This window comes from Ictidomys tridecemlineatus, chromosome 5, assembly GCF_052094955.1.
Source record: "Ictidomys tridecemlineatus isolate mIctTri1 chromosome 5, mIctTri1.hap1, whole genome shotgun sequence".
Lineage (NCBI taxonomy): Eukaryota > Metazoa > Chordata > Mammalia > Rodentia > Sciuridae > Ictidomys > Ictidomys tridecemlineatus.
In genome coordinates, this window is record NC_135481.1 from 36,347,382 (window position 1) to 36,360,589 (window position 13,208).

The following is a 13,208-nucleotide window of genomic DNA, read 5'->3' on the forward strand; positions in this document are numbered from 1 at the left end:
TTTAACTCTGTTTCTCTGTTGGGGTTTTTCAGGATAATTTTGAAAGATGACTTTCAAAGTCAAAAAATCACAGGACAATCCTAGAAAGTCATCCTGATACTGATCCGAGGCAGTGGATTTTATCTAAATTTATGATGTGATTTATCATCCTTTCACTTCTTTCTTCTCCAGTGCGACAGATTGAACCCATGGCCTCACATATGCTGGACATGTGTTCTACACCAAGCTACACCCCCAGTTCATCCTTTCATTTTTGAGTGTGAAAAGAGATTCTTAAAATAGTTAACAGTATATAGTTTTCAAATATTTACTTCTTGACTGAAAATGGTTTTATGTATTATTGGACTTTAGACTTTTTTAATTGTATAGGGTATATAAGTACGTGATTAAATTTATGCCAATAAATTTGACAACTTGAATGAAATGACATTTCTCAAAAGATACAACCTTAGCTTGCTCAGGAAGAAAACCAGAGTAGTCTCTATATTTTTAAAAGAAATATAATTGTATTTCTGATAGTAGCCATTTTAATTATGTGAGGTGATATCTTGTGGTTTTTTAAAAATATTTATTTTAGTTGTAGGTATACACAATGACCTTTATGTTATTTTTATGTGGTGCCGAGAATTGAACCCAGAGCCTCACATGTGCTAGGCAAGTGCTTTACCACTGAGCCACAATCCCAACCCTTGTGGTTTTAATTTGCATTTTTGTAATGAGTAGTGATATTGAACATTTTTTCATATGCCTGTTAGCTGGTTATATCTTTTGAGAAATGTTTGTTCAAGTCCTTTGCCCATACTTGAATCAAGTTAATTGTTTCTTGATATTGAGTTGTTACAGCTACTTATATATTCTGGCTATTAATCCCTTATTAGATGGTGTGATTTGCAAATACTTTCTTCCATTCTGTGGGCTGTCTTTTCACCTCTTCCCCTATGCTCTGTAGAAGCTTTTTCGTTTGATGTAATTTCATTTGTCTAATTTTGCTTCTGTTGCCTGTGACTTTGGAATCATAATAATAATAAAAAAAATACCCAGACAAGTGTCAGGGCACTTCCCCCTATGTTTTCTCTTAGTGGTTTTATAGTTCCATGTCTTAAGTTTGTAATATATTTTGAGTTAACTTTTTATATGGTTGATATATACTGATGTCTTTCATTTTAATCTAGTGCTACATAGTTCATTCTGAGTCTCTTCTGTTGCTTCCTCTCTTTCTTTTACCTTTTTTACTCCACCCCCCACATTAGATGGGGTCTTGTTATGTTGCTGAGGCTTGAACTCCTGGTCTCCATGGATTATCTAGCATGAACCTCCCGAGTACTGGAAATCTAGGTGTGTGCCTCTTTTCCTGGTAGCTTCCTTTTTTAATAGTGAGAAGCAAGTGGCTGTGATCTGCCTTCCATTTACTTATTTGTTTGACCCCTCCATATGTGTAGCTACCAGTTTTTGAAGTAGATGCTGACACTAATTTTAATATAGATAGTGACATCTCTGTGGCCCCTATAGTGAATGGTACATGTCAACAAATGTTTTATATAGCATTTATGTTTATGATTAGTTTTTTTGAGAAAGGAAATTTGGAATTTTTACTAATGTGAACTTTTTTTAGTTCGATGTTGTTTAAAGGGTTTATTGCAAAATGAAAAAGCATCACCAAACAATATATATGAAGTCTTTATTTGCACCAGTGAAATAAATGACAAAAATCACCATAGCCATGGCATACAGACTATTATTTAAGTGTTTTACAGCAGGGCTACTCAAACTGTATATCTAACTCATGATTTCCCTTATTTTCCACTGACCCCACTACCTGGGCAGCCTTGGCAGCTTTGGGCATCTCACAAGACATGACATGGAAAACACCTGGTTAGGAAAGAATGAACTGACCCTGGATGCTCCTGTCTACCTCATTTTACCAGCAAGCAGTTTGAATACTGTCTTTGAAAAGGAGGGGTTAATTATTTGTATTAGAAGGTGGTGGGAGAAGTGATTGCTGGTCATCTTGCAGATTTAACAGCATATGGAAAATGTAAATGACTCTCATCATTAGACATGACCATGAGAAAGGTTGAAAGTTCTTATCTGCTGCATTCATCCTGGTTTATTTTAATGCAGTGAATAGGAATACTTTTTGAAATATAAATAATCTGATTCAAACATCAAACTGTATGGAATTACTAGACAGCAGGTGTAAATTGTACTGGTGTGACAGGCTGAGATAAATGGTCACATTTATGGCCTACCAGAAGCCCTGAACAATTTAAAGTACATACATTAATTATAATAGTCTGACTAAAAGGTCAGATTAATAACGAGGAGCCATTGGGCACCCTTTGTGCCTCTTATCTTGGTGAATCCCATGTCCTCTGTCCCTCACATCCTACCCCTGCAACCTCTAGGAACATCCATGGGCATTACATTTTGTCTGCTTTTAAGCCCACACTGAAATCCTCATCTTTTTCCAATGCCTTGAAACTTGTTGCAAAAATCTACCCCTAGATTTTGACTGTGAGGGAGTCAGAATTAAGTTACTATGGTCTCAAGAGAAACTGGCGTGTCTGGTTATAGGAACTGGGAGAAAAGCAAACATAATGATAAAATCACCTCTGTAAATCACATGAAGTAGAGAGGCAGGAAGGATATAGGATCTCCCAAGTGATCTATCTTTGTCAAGAGCTAAAAAAATGTAGGAGGATATTGTTGTATTCTTCTGAACTAATCAAAAGCTGCAGCTAGTCCAGAGTGAAAGATTTTGCTGTTAAAGTTGTGGGAAAGAATGTTGCAATTTGAAAGTTTATGTTGTATACTAGGCATTACCTCTAAGTACTCTGGAGAATACAGAAAGAAACATGAAGCAGTTTCTTCTATTCACTGAGTTTGTATGTTTTAAAGAGTCTAAAATATTTATTTATAGAGACTTGTCTCATTTGCTCTCTTGGATGCTCAGTTTCAGATTTGAAGAAAAAGGATGCTGGGGATTTAAAAAAAAAATCTTTCGTGGAATTAAATAGCTTCTGACCTTGTCTCTTTTTAGATTGTCCTCCATAGAATTGTCATTTCTGTCTTTTAGTTGCCCTCTTATTCCATTATGGAATGAAAATTCTATTGGCTGAGGTCATCAGGGAATAAACCATTTGGAAGTAAAAAAAAAAAAATAGTGTGCCATACAGTTAAGGATTTTGATGATTTATACCCCCAAATATTTTTACTTAATTTTAAATTAAAGCATTTCTAAGATGCACTTTTTTAAAACAGAAAAAGTTTGTCTTAGTATGATCATTCTTGGATTCAAGGTCATATTTAAGAATGCCAGTCAGCGTTTTATGTTGTGGGTCTATGTGGTACAGAGCATGAAGCATGATTTAGTTTGTCACAATGTGGTTCTGCACTATCCCAGACTCTGCTCCCCAGGGACCTTGAACTGCTTGGGTTATCAGGCTTCTGGGTATTGGCCTAGTGTGGATACTCAAGACAGTATCCTTAGGTGCTCTGGCTCTCCCCATCTCTCCCCTCCTTCAAGGGTTGTGAACCAGTTAACTCTTTGTTAGCACACTGTAGAATGAGTTTCTTCCTCTTTTGTAAGTGGCTTTCTTCTGTGCCAGTATCTGATGCTTGAAACCTTGCTGCCTACCCTGTCATCATTTCCAATCTCTGCTTCTGCATCCAATCCATTGCTTTCCCCATTGACCTTTGTGTCTTTTCCGTGGTATTTATAGACATCCTCAGGGGCTAGGAATCTAGGCTCTGTGGTAGAGCTGCTTGCCTAGCAGGTGCGAGGCCCTAGTTCCATCTCCAGTGCCACAGAAGAGAAGACCAAAGACTTGTCAGCAAGTCAGAGGAGGGTTTTTTCTACGAACAGCCATCTGATCAGCTGGCAGTTCTTTAGCATTTTTGGCTTTTTTTTTTTAAAGTCAGGTATTCAGGGGCTAGCTATGAACCTTAAATACTTAAAGAAAAAAGGTGCTTCTGAATTTAAAGCCAGGGACTTATCAGAAGACTTAATATGAATGAAGCTTTATTCTACCTCTCAAGAAGTATGGTGACACATGAAGAGTATGTTTATTTTAAGTAAAGGTAGATAATTTGGTGTTTAATTGCCCTCTTTAAATGGTTCCCAGCATTTGATGGGTCTTCCAAGATACAACGGCATAATTGATTGATATTCCCAATAGTTTAGGTTCCAGAGAAAATTCTAGTTTTTCTGTTAAGCCTCTTTAACTTTTCTAGTTCCTATTTATAGCATGTATTCACCTGGCCTTGCAGTATGTATGTTCTCCCTCTTACTAGATTAGATGTTCTTTGAAGTAGAGATGGAAGAGAGGATCTGTGTCATTTTTCTATTCTCCTTTTTACTACAGCTGTTAAAATAGTACCTTGCATATAATAGTGGCCTCCAAAATGTCCTACTAAATTGAATTTATACTATTTCTCCAAGGTCCTTTTTGTAGTTTGTAACTGATGCTAGTTGAAGGCACCTCCTACCAAATGTGTCTTCTTGTACCTGCTCACACTAAAACTCCTACCAGAGACAGATTCCATAGTATCCCCTGTCATTTATCCCCCAAAAGTTTGACTCTTTGCTGCATGGGAAAATTTATTGTCAAGCAGAAACCAGGTAAAGTTTCTGTGTACTTCCTCTTCCAGAGTCTTTTTAAAAATATATAATTTGCCAGGCTCGGTGGTGCACACCTGTAATCCCAGCGGCTTGGGAAGCTGAGGCAGGAGGATGACAAGTTCAAAGGCAGCCTCAGCAATTTAGCAAGACCCTGCCTCGAAATAAAAAATTTAAAGGGTTGAGGATGTGGCTCAATGGTTAAGTGCCTCTGGGTTCAATCCCCAGTACAAATAATAATAAAATTTGTGTGTGTTTAATTTAAAAGATCATATCTTTACAATGTTCTGTTCTTAGTGAGAAACGCCTATTTGTTCGTCATACATTTTTGTCTCTGAATCAGTTCATTCCCCACAATAAAACAGCCCTAATGCTCTTTAAAACAGCTTTATTGAGATGTATTTCACACAATCATACAATTTACACATTTAAAGTACACAATTTAGTGTTTTGTAGTATATTCGTAGGGTTGTGTAACCTTCACCACAATCTAAAGTTTAGAACATTTTTCTCATTCCCAAAAGAAACTTCATGTCTGTTTAACAGTACTCCACATTTAGCCAGTTCCCAGTCTGAGGCAAACCACTAATCTACTTTCTGTCTCTATAGATTTGCCAGTGCTGTACATTTTATAATTTCATAGATTTAGAATCATACCATATGTGGTCTCCTTTGACTGGATTTCTTTACGAAATATTACTGTGTGTGTATATGTGTTTTGCAGTATTGAAGATTGAGCTACGGGATACTTCACCACTGACCTATGTCCTAGACTTTTAAAATATTTTATTTTGAAATAAGGTCTTGCTCAGTTACATAGGCTGGTTTTGAACTTGCGATCCTCTTGCCTCAGCCTCTTGAGAGGCTGATATTTTGGGAGTGCATCACCATGCCCTTCTATACTACTGATGATTAAAACTACTCCTGTATTTATAACTTCTCAGAACAGATATAGTTTTGCAATTCTCCCAAGTCTTTCTGTGGTTTTTGTTTTGTTTTGTTTTGTTTTTGTACCAGGGATTGAACTCAGGGGCAATCAACTACTGAGCCACATCCCCAGCCCTATTTTGTATTTTGTTTAGAGACAGGATTTCACTGAGTTCCTTAGCACCTTGCTATTGCTGAAGTTGGTTTTGAACTCACAATCCTCCTGCCTCAGCCTCCTGAGCCACTAGGATTATAGGCATGCACCACCATGCCCAGCCATGGGGTCTGTTTTTATTGAATTTGTGATATTGGTTAAGTTGCAAAAGATACTGTCACATATCAAATACCTGGTTGCTGATGATAATGAAAATGGACCTCTTTCAGAGTCAAGACAATTTTGCCCAAGAGTCAGTGAGAGTCATATTTCATAAGGCTAATCCAAACTGTTACTGTGGTCAAGTGAACTTTATATATAATAGGACTCTGTGGTTTTCACACTGACCAATGCATCTATATTCTAATAGATCATTTGAGGCTTTTGGCTATTTAATTCCTAAGGATCTTAAAGCATTACAGCTGGAAGGGACCCAGAAGTCATTTAGACTAGTTTCTTTTCCTCTAATTCCTATCCCATTTTATAGATCTTAGAATGTTAGTTGTTCTAGGTAAAATAGGTAATAAGTAGCAGCATCCATTATAGCAAGATTAGAAGCACCATTTTTAGTTCCTCATCCAAAGGTCTTGTTTTTATTCTTTTTTGTTGTAATAACTTGGGTCCTCTAAAAATAAGGGCCTGAGGAAGGGGATAAGTAAAGCTTTGTTTGGAGGTATAATCCTGAAACAGTGAGAAAAAGAATAGAGAAGAAGCTATGCGAAGCAAAGGAAGGTATTAGGATTATCATGCTGGCAACTGTGTGATGATGAGCCTCAAAGGACACATCTGGTTTTTACGCAAGTGCATATGCTTGATCACATGTGATATCTTCAGATAGGATTGATAGAACAGTTCATAGTAGCAAGAGGGAGTTTCACTTGCCCTGCACTTTTCTGCCTGCTGTTTCCCATTATCAAAGTTTGGTCATCTGTGGAGAGCTAACTCAGTTCTGAGTGTCAACTTGCTCTACCACTTGGAAAAAAGAGATTCTATGCCCTGGTGAAGAATTTGATCCAAATTTGGAAGTGGTGGGAGAATCCAGAAACTCAGGGTAGATGGCTAAATTACATTGAGTAGGAAGGATCTCCCGCTCCCCCTACAATGTCTCTTGTTGGCCTTAAAGACAATGATACCATGATGTGAAGGGGACCGAAGGAGGTACATAAGATATGTCTGAGCTACTTGCCAAGATAGTGTTCTTTCCCACCCAAGCTTCTGATGTTATCATTTATAATATGATTGCACCTACAGCTAGTATATTTGAGGGATTTACTTAGATTGACATGTTCTTTCTTTTCCAACAAAATATTTTTTTCACATTGGTATGATTGAGACTCTCCAGAGTCTTTTATTTATTTATTTATTTACTTACTTACTTACTTATTTTAGTTGTAGCTGGACACAATTCCTTTATTTTATTTATTTTTACGTGGTGCCAAGGATCAAACCCAGGCCCTCACACGTGCTAGGTGAGTGCTCTATCTTTGAGCTACAACCCCAGCCCCTTCAGAGACTTGAATATTTAGGAAACTAACTAAAAATGTCATTAGAAAACTTGTTTTCTTTTTCATCTCTCTTCTCTAGAATAAAGAAAACAGTAGGAAGACTTTTTTTCAGAATTATCTTTGCTCAATACCTGGGTTTCTATATAGGTCCCCCACATGGAAAGACTTCCTATCAATTCAGTTCTGATTTTTCAAGATGAGCTGACTCTCCTATATTGAGATTACTCCTGCTTGGACTTCTTACTTTCACTGTATTTATGCTACTCTCATTTATATATTACTTCAAGATGAGCCTCTCTTGGTTTAATTATATGGTAATTTACCTCCTAGATGTCTTCAACTTTTTGTGGACCCCTCACTGCCTGGAATTATAAATGCTGTTGATTGTCAAAATGTTGGCTGATGTATTTGATGTAAGCCAAGCTGTCCAGTAGGATTTGGATAGTGGACAAAGAGATAATTAAGGTTTCAAGCTTCACAGTGAAAAGTTTAAAGTCAGTTTTTGGGAAAGGTCTGAAGATGAGAGGATCATATGTGGATTAATGAATAAAGGAGGGGGTTTTTTCACTGTGGAATCAAATGGTAAGAAATATCAGGATAGGAGGCCAAACAGTGGTTAAATAATAAATGTGGTTTAGAAAATGAAGAAGATCACATAAAGAAAAATGTAAATAACATTTCTAGAATTATAGGATGTTAGGAGAGGACTTAAATAATTTAGTTTAATGCACTTTTGGATAGGTGAAGACACAAGGCTGACAGAGGTTAAGTGACTTAAAGTCACATAGTAGTTCCGATCAGAGCCAAGACTTGAACTGAGTTCTTCAGATTATAGAGGTTGTGTCATATCTTATTTGTACCACAGAGTACCACATCTCCTGTAAGAATGTCTCAAACTTCCTTTCTAAAAACCTGTCTTTGTTATTTGGTGACTTTTTCACAGAAATATTTGGTGAAATTAAAGGGACTTTATATATTTATCTTTAATGTTTCAAAATGCACTGGGCATTAAATCTTCCAGTGTGTATGATAACTTTACCTTGATGGATCTTAAACAAGCAAATCAGACCTAAACAGCTGAGGCCAGTGTTTACCATTTATGAAATCCTTTTAAAGTTTGCTTGTGTCATAAAAGTATAGACCACTATGTAAACCCAAATCAAGTCATAAAAGTCTCCAGTATTTGACTAGAGTCTGAACAATTGCTCTTATGTTTGATCTTTCTACAGTGAATTACCTTAGAATGCCAAAGAAGTCAAGTCTGCATCAAAAACAACAACAAAATAAACAAATGAAACTCCCACCACAGTTCTTAAAGCCCAATTCCTGATCACAAGGCTCTTAAGACTAATGGGGCTGAATTTTAGACTCCATAGCCAGGTGTCTTTGAGCAGTACTCAAACTGTGTTCCTAGAAAGCAATTCTGCAGACTCTTGAGTGCCTTTCATGTTTTTGACTCCAGCATTACCATTTTGACTGTTATATCACTATTTTATCTTTAAAATTCACATATATATGTGTGTGTATACACATACACATACACATACATAATACATACATGCTAATTCTATTACACATAAATATGTATGTATATGCTAATTCTGTTCTTTGGAGGACAGCCTCTATGAAAATAGCACTTAATTGATGGCCACAATCTCTTAAACAATTATTTGGATTGGATGTTTTCCTCATTCATTCAAGAGTCAGTTTCTATAATGAAGATGTTACTTTGTCATTTAATTAGTTAATGTGTATTGGAAGAGTCTTGGTAAAATCTGGAAGATTCTTCCAAAAGTTGTACTGTTTTGGATTTATATGGTTGTTCCAAATGACTTTGGGGAAACAGAAGCAGTTGAAGGCAAGGTACAGAATGAAGGATGGGACAAGACTTGCTCCCATACCCTGGTGCTTTCTTCCTTCAATCCCTCATTTTTCCACTGGTGGATCATCAGTAGCAGAATGAGATAATATTAATGTAACATTATTTTTCACATCACAAGTTAGTCCTTTACTATGACAGCTAGAGTTTCTGTGCATTGAATAGTAAGCAAATCATGTTTACATTATGTCATGTTAAATGATTGAATACAGGAACACCAACAACCATGGACATATTTCATAGGAATGATTTTTTAATAAAGTGAACACTTTTAATTGTAATAACCAATAGATTTGTGCGAACAGTTTTTTCCATTTGCCTTCACCTATGTGATGACATTTTATCTAGACTACACTTCTATGAAATAGGAATTATTAATCCCATTTTGTAGAAAGTGTTTCCTTTCTATATTCTTTCATAAACTCTTATCTGTGCTCATGGCTTCATGATTTTATCTATAAAACCAGTAACTGTATCAAATTAGTGAATTATGTCATCTACCATCTATCTATTGTGCAAAATCAGAAACCTAGGTCTTGCCCTTAAGTCATTCTTTCCTTTGCCCTATAGCCAATATGTCACTGTCTTCTCAATTTTGCTTCTTGCATAGCTCTCAAATCTGTCTCCTTGTCTGTACCTTCACTGCCACCACTCCTGTCCCAGCTCTCAAGAATCATCTTTTTTGTGTGTGCTGGTAGAGTATATTCTGATCACCCTGCATGGGGGGTATCTTGCCCACTCAATCCATTCCTTACATAGCAACCAGAATGAACTTTGTAAAATATTAATTTTAAGATATTACTACTCACCATCACCCTACTTAAAATCCTAATGAGTTTTTCTTCAGGAACTCACGATTACTCTTAAAATAATGACCAAATCATTATTATAACTGGCAAAGATTTGCATGCCTGGTCTCTGATTCGCTTTCCTCTTGCCAGATTCCACTTAGCTCTCTAAGATTTGTAATGTGCTCCATTCCTTCCCTCCACAGCCATAGAACTTTAGACACACCTTCCCTTTGGAATTGTCTCCCTGCTCCCTCTTACTTCCCCCCTACTCTACCTGATTTTAATCTCTCTAATCCACATCAGATCTAGGTCTCCTTAGGGTATTCTCTCCTTATATCATCTACCTCTCCTTAGCACAGTTGCATTGTTGTCATTATTCATGTGACATCTTTCAATTAATCTCTCTCTCTCTCACTAGACCATGCGCTCCATGGTGACAAGACTGTGTCCTGCTCTAAGTACTGGTATGTTTCCATCACCTAGGAAAGTGCACAGCACAGAGTAGGTACTCAAGATATATTGTGAATAGATGAACGAATGCATTTGATATTTTCTAAGGCCCTTTTTTGTTTTACTACTATGATTCTATAAAGGACAGAGAAGTGTACCACTAGATGAGTATGGAACTAGGTATAATTGTTCATTAGATGGGAGAAATGTTGACTTTGTATTTTGTTGAAACTGAAACTGATACATTAGAGTGGGGGCTTCTCAAAGAGCAAAAGGACTTGCTTGTGTATCTAATATGGTTCCTAGGCTCTATCTTGGAGTGGCCTGAGCAACAGTTTGATTCTGGAAACAGAGAGAACTGTGTGTAAAAAGAAAAGGATGTGAAGCAATAGCACCCAAGCAGTAGCAAACACACTAGAACTCAGCCCTTAGATTCTCCAAGAGAGACCCTTCTCCAGTGAAAGGGACCAGGTATCCTTAGAGAAATGGCTGATGCCAAGACTGGAGAAAGAAACATACAGTATGAGCCTAAAGCCCATTCTATTGCCAGAAAAAAATAGAGTTCAAAGGAAACACTAAGGTAGGATATGAGAAAAAAATATAGGAGCCAACTGAAAGAGCTGCCATTAGTCAAAGTTAGAGAAATTTGGGCAACAGGATAAAGTAGTATTGCATTAATAGCCAAAGTATTAAAATGAATATGCACAAGTCTATATGGATATAAATGATTGAATAAATCCATAAGTGGGTGAGAATAGAAAAATCTATAATACATGGGGAGAAAAGAACAAATCTCCCATAATAATTCTAAATAATTTATGGAATTACTTTGCCCTCAAGGTTGTAAAGCATAACGCCCCACTCAGGTGTAGGCTGTTCATACAGACTTCCTTCCACATTGTACTGTATGTAAAAGGGAAAATAGAGTCGCCTTACAGTGGAAAATACTGACGGCACTACCTTAGCCAAATGATGAGGATTAGTGATATCGGGTGCAAATAATGTTCACAGTATGTGCCCTTGACACCATGTGGTGATTATAAATCATTTTTTAAAGGTAAGAGCCAGTGCATGGAGCACATCTATAATCCCAGCAGCTTGGAGGCTGAGGCAGGAGAATTGTGAGTTCAAAGCCATACTCAGCCACTTGGAGAGGCTGTAAGCAACTTAGTGAGACCGTGTCTGTAAATAAAATGTAAAAAAGGGCTGGTGATGTTGCTCAGTGGTTAAGTATCCCAGAGTTCAATCCCCAGTACCAAAAAAGAAAAAAAGGCAAGAAAAATTTAAAGAACAGTCATGGTCATGGGGACATGAAGTAATTGGTATCTTGAATGGGATCCTAAAATATAAACCAGGTTAAAACTAAAGAAATGTGAATAGGTATAGATTTTATTTTAAAATTATGCAGCAGTGTTGGTATTAACTGGAAAATGTGCAATACTAAAGTAAGATGTTAATAGGGGAAAAAACTGAGTGTGAGGTATATGGGAATTCTGGGTTCTAGTTTCATAATTTCAAAAAATATTTTTTAGCTGTAGATGGACATAATACCTTTACTTTATTTATTTGAGGATCAAACCCAGTGTCTCACAAATGCTAGGCAAGTGCTCTTCTAGTGAGCCACAACCCCAGCCCAACCTTCATAATTTTTTATGTCTTTAAAACTGTCCTAAAGTTTTAAAAGAAATTAAGTTTTTATAAAAGTGCTGAAGAAATAAGCTAATTAGGAGATGAAAGATGTAAATAGTTAAACAGGACCCTGGAATTTTTAGTCAATGAAAAATAGTCAATTTAGTTTCTAATTGTTTGCTTTATAAATTTATTTGTTGCCCATTTGGGGTAGGTTTGAGTGAATGTTTTCTGAATTCAAGAAAAAAAGGCAAAGAAAAATACTTTTTAGTCATCAGATGCCCCTTAAGTATAACTTCTCTAATTTTTTGTTTCCAGTCTTTCAAAATTTTTTTACTTGATTCAAAATAGTCTAAAAATGTAACCACCACCCCCCTTCTTTTTGCACACTGCTAAAGAGGAGGAGAAACCATTTATATGGAAACTAGAATAGCTGGTATTCCAGACTAAGGTAATAAGCTTATGCATTAACAATTCATAAATGTGATTTATGTGAAAGATATGGTTTATATTAGTTTTCTACTGGTGTTTCTAAATTTGACTTAAAGAAAAAAACTTTTACTCACTGAACTGAAATTTATTGTGTGCATTCATGTTCAGGGTGATATGGAGATCAGGAAATATGGCCTATAAGCACATGAAAAGATGCTCAAAATTATCAGTTGTAAGGGAAATTCAAGTCAAATCAAAATCAATGAAACACTGACCACTTCACACCCATAGAGACAACTATAGTAAAACGGACAATACAAACCTTATGAGGATGTGGAGAAACTAGAACCCTCATACACTTCTTACAGAAATATAAAAGTTACAGCCACTTTGGAAAACAGCTTAACAGTTCCTCAAAAAATTGAACACAGAGTTACCTCATTGCCCAGTGATGCCACTCCTAGGTAGAAACACAAAGAGAAATGAAAATTTACACACAAAATTGTACACCTGTACACTTAAGTACATTATTCAAAATGGCTTGGGGGTGAAAATAACCCAAGTGGTTATCAACTGAGAAATGGATAAAAATGTTATATTCAATGAAAAGAAAGTACTGATACATACTATAACATGGATGAACCTTTAAAACCTTAAGTGAAAGAGCCAAAGGATGGTTGTGGTAACTCTACTAGTATGAAGTGTGCAGAATCAGCAAATCCACAGAAATAAAAAATAGATTAGTGGAATCCAGGGACTGATGGGGCTGAGAGAAAAGGTTAGGAGGAATGGGAAATAGCTGCTAATGGGATATGGGGCTTCT

The 13,208-nt window shown here is 36.4% G+C and overlaps 1 protein-coding gene across 8 annotated transcripts in view; it reads left to right on the forward strand.

Moving 5' to 3' along the window:
- Frmd5 (FERM domain containing 5) overlaps positions 1-13,208 on the forward strand; it is a 307,318-nt gene that overhangs the window by 140,399 nt on the left and 153,711 nt on the right. The gene's annotated exons all lie outside the window — the stretch shown is intronic.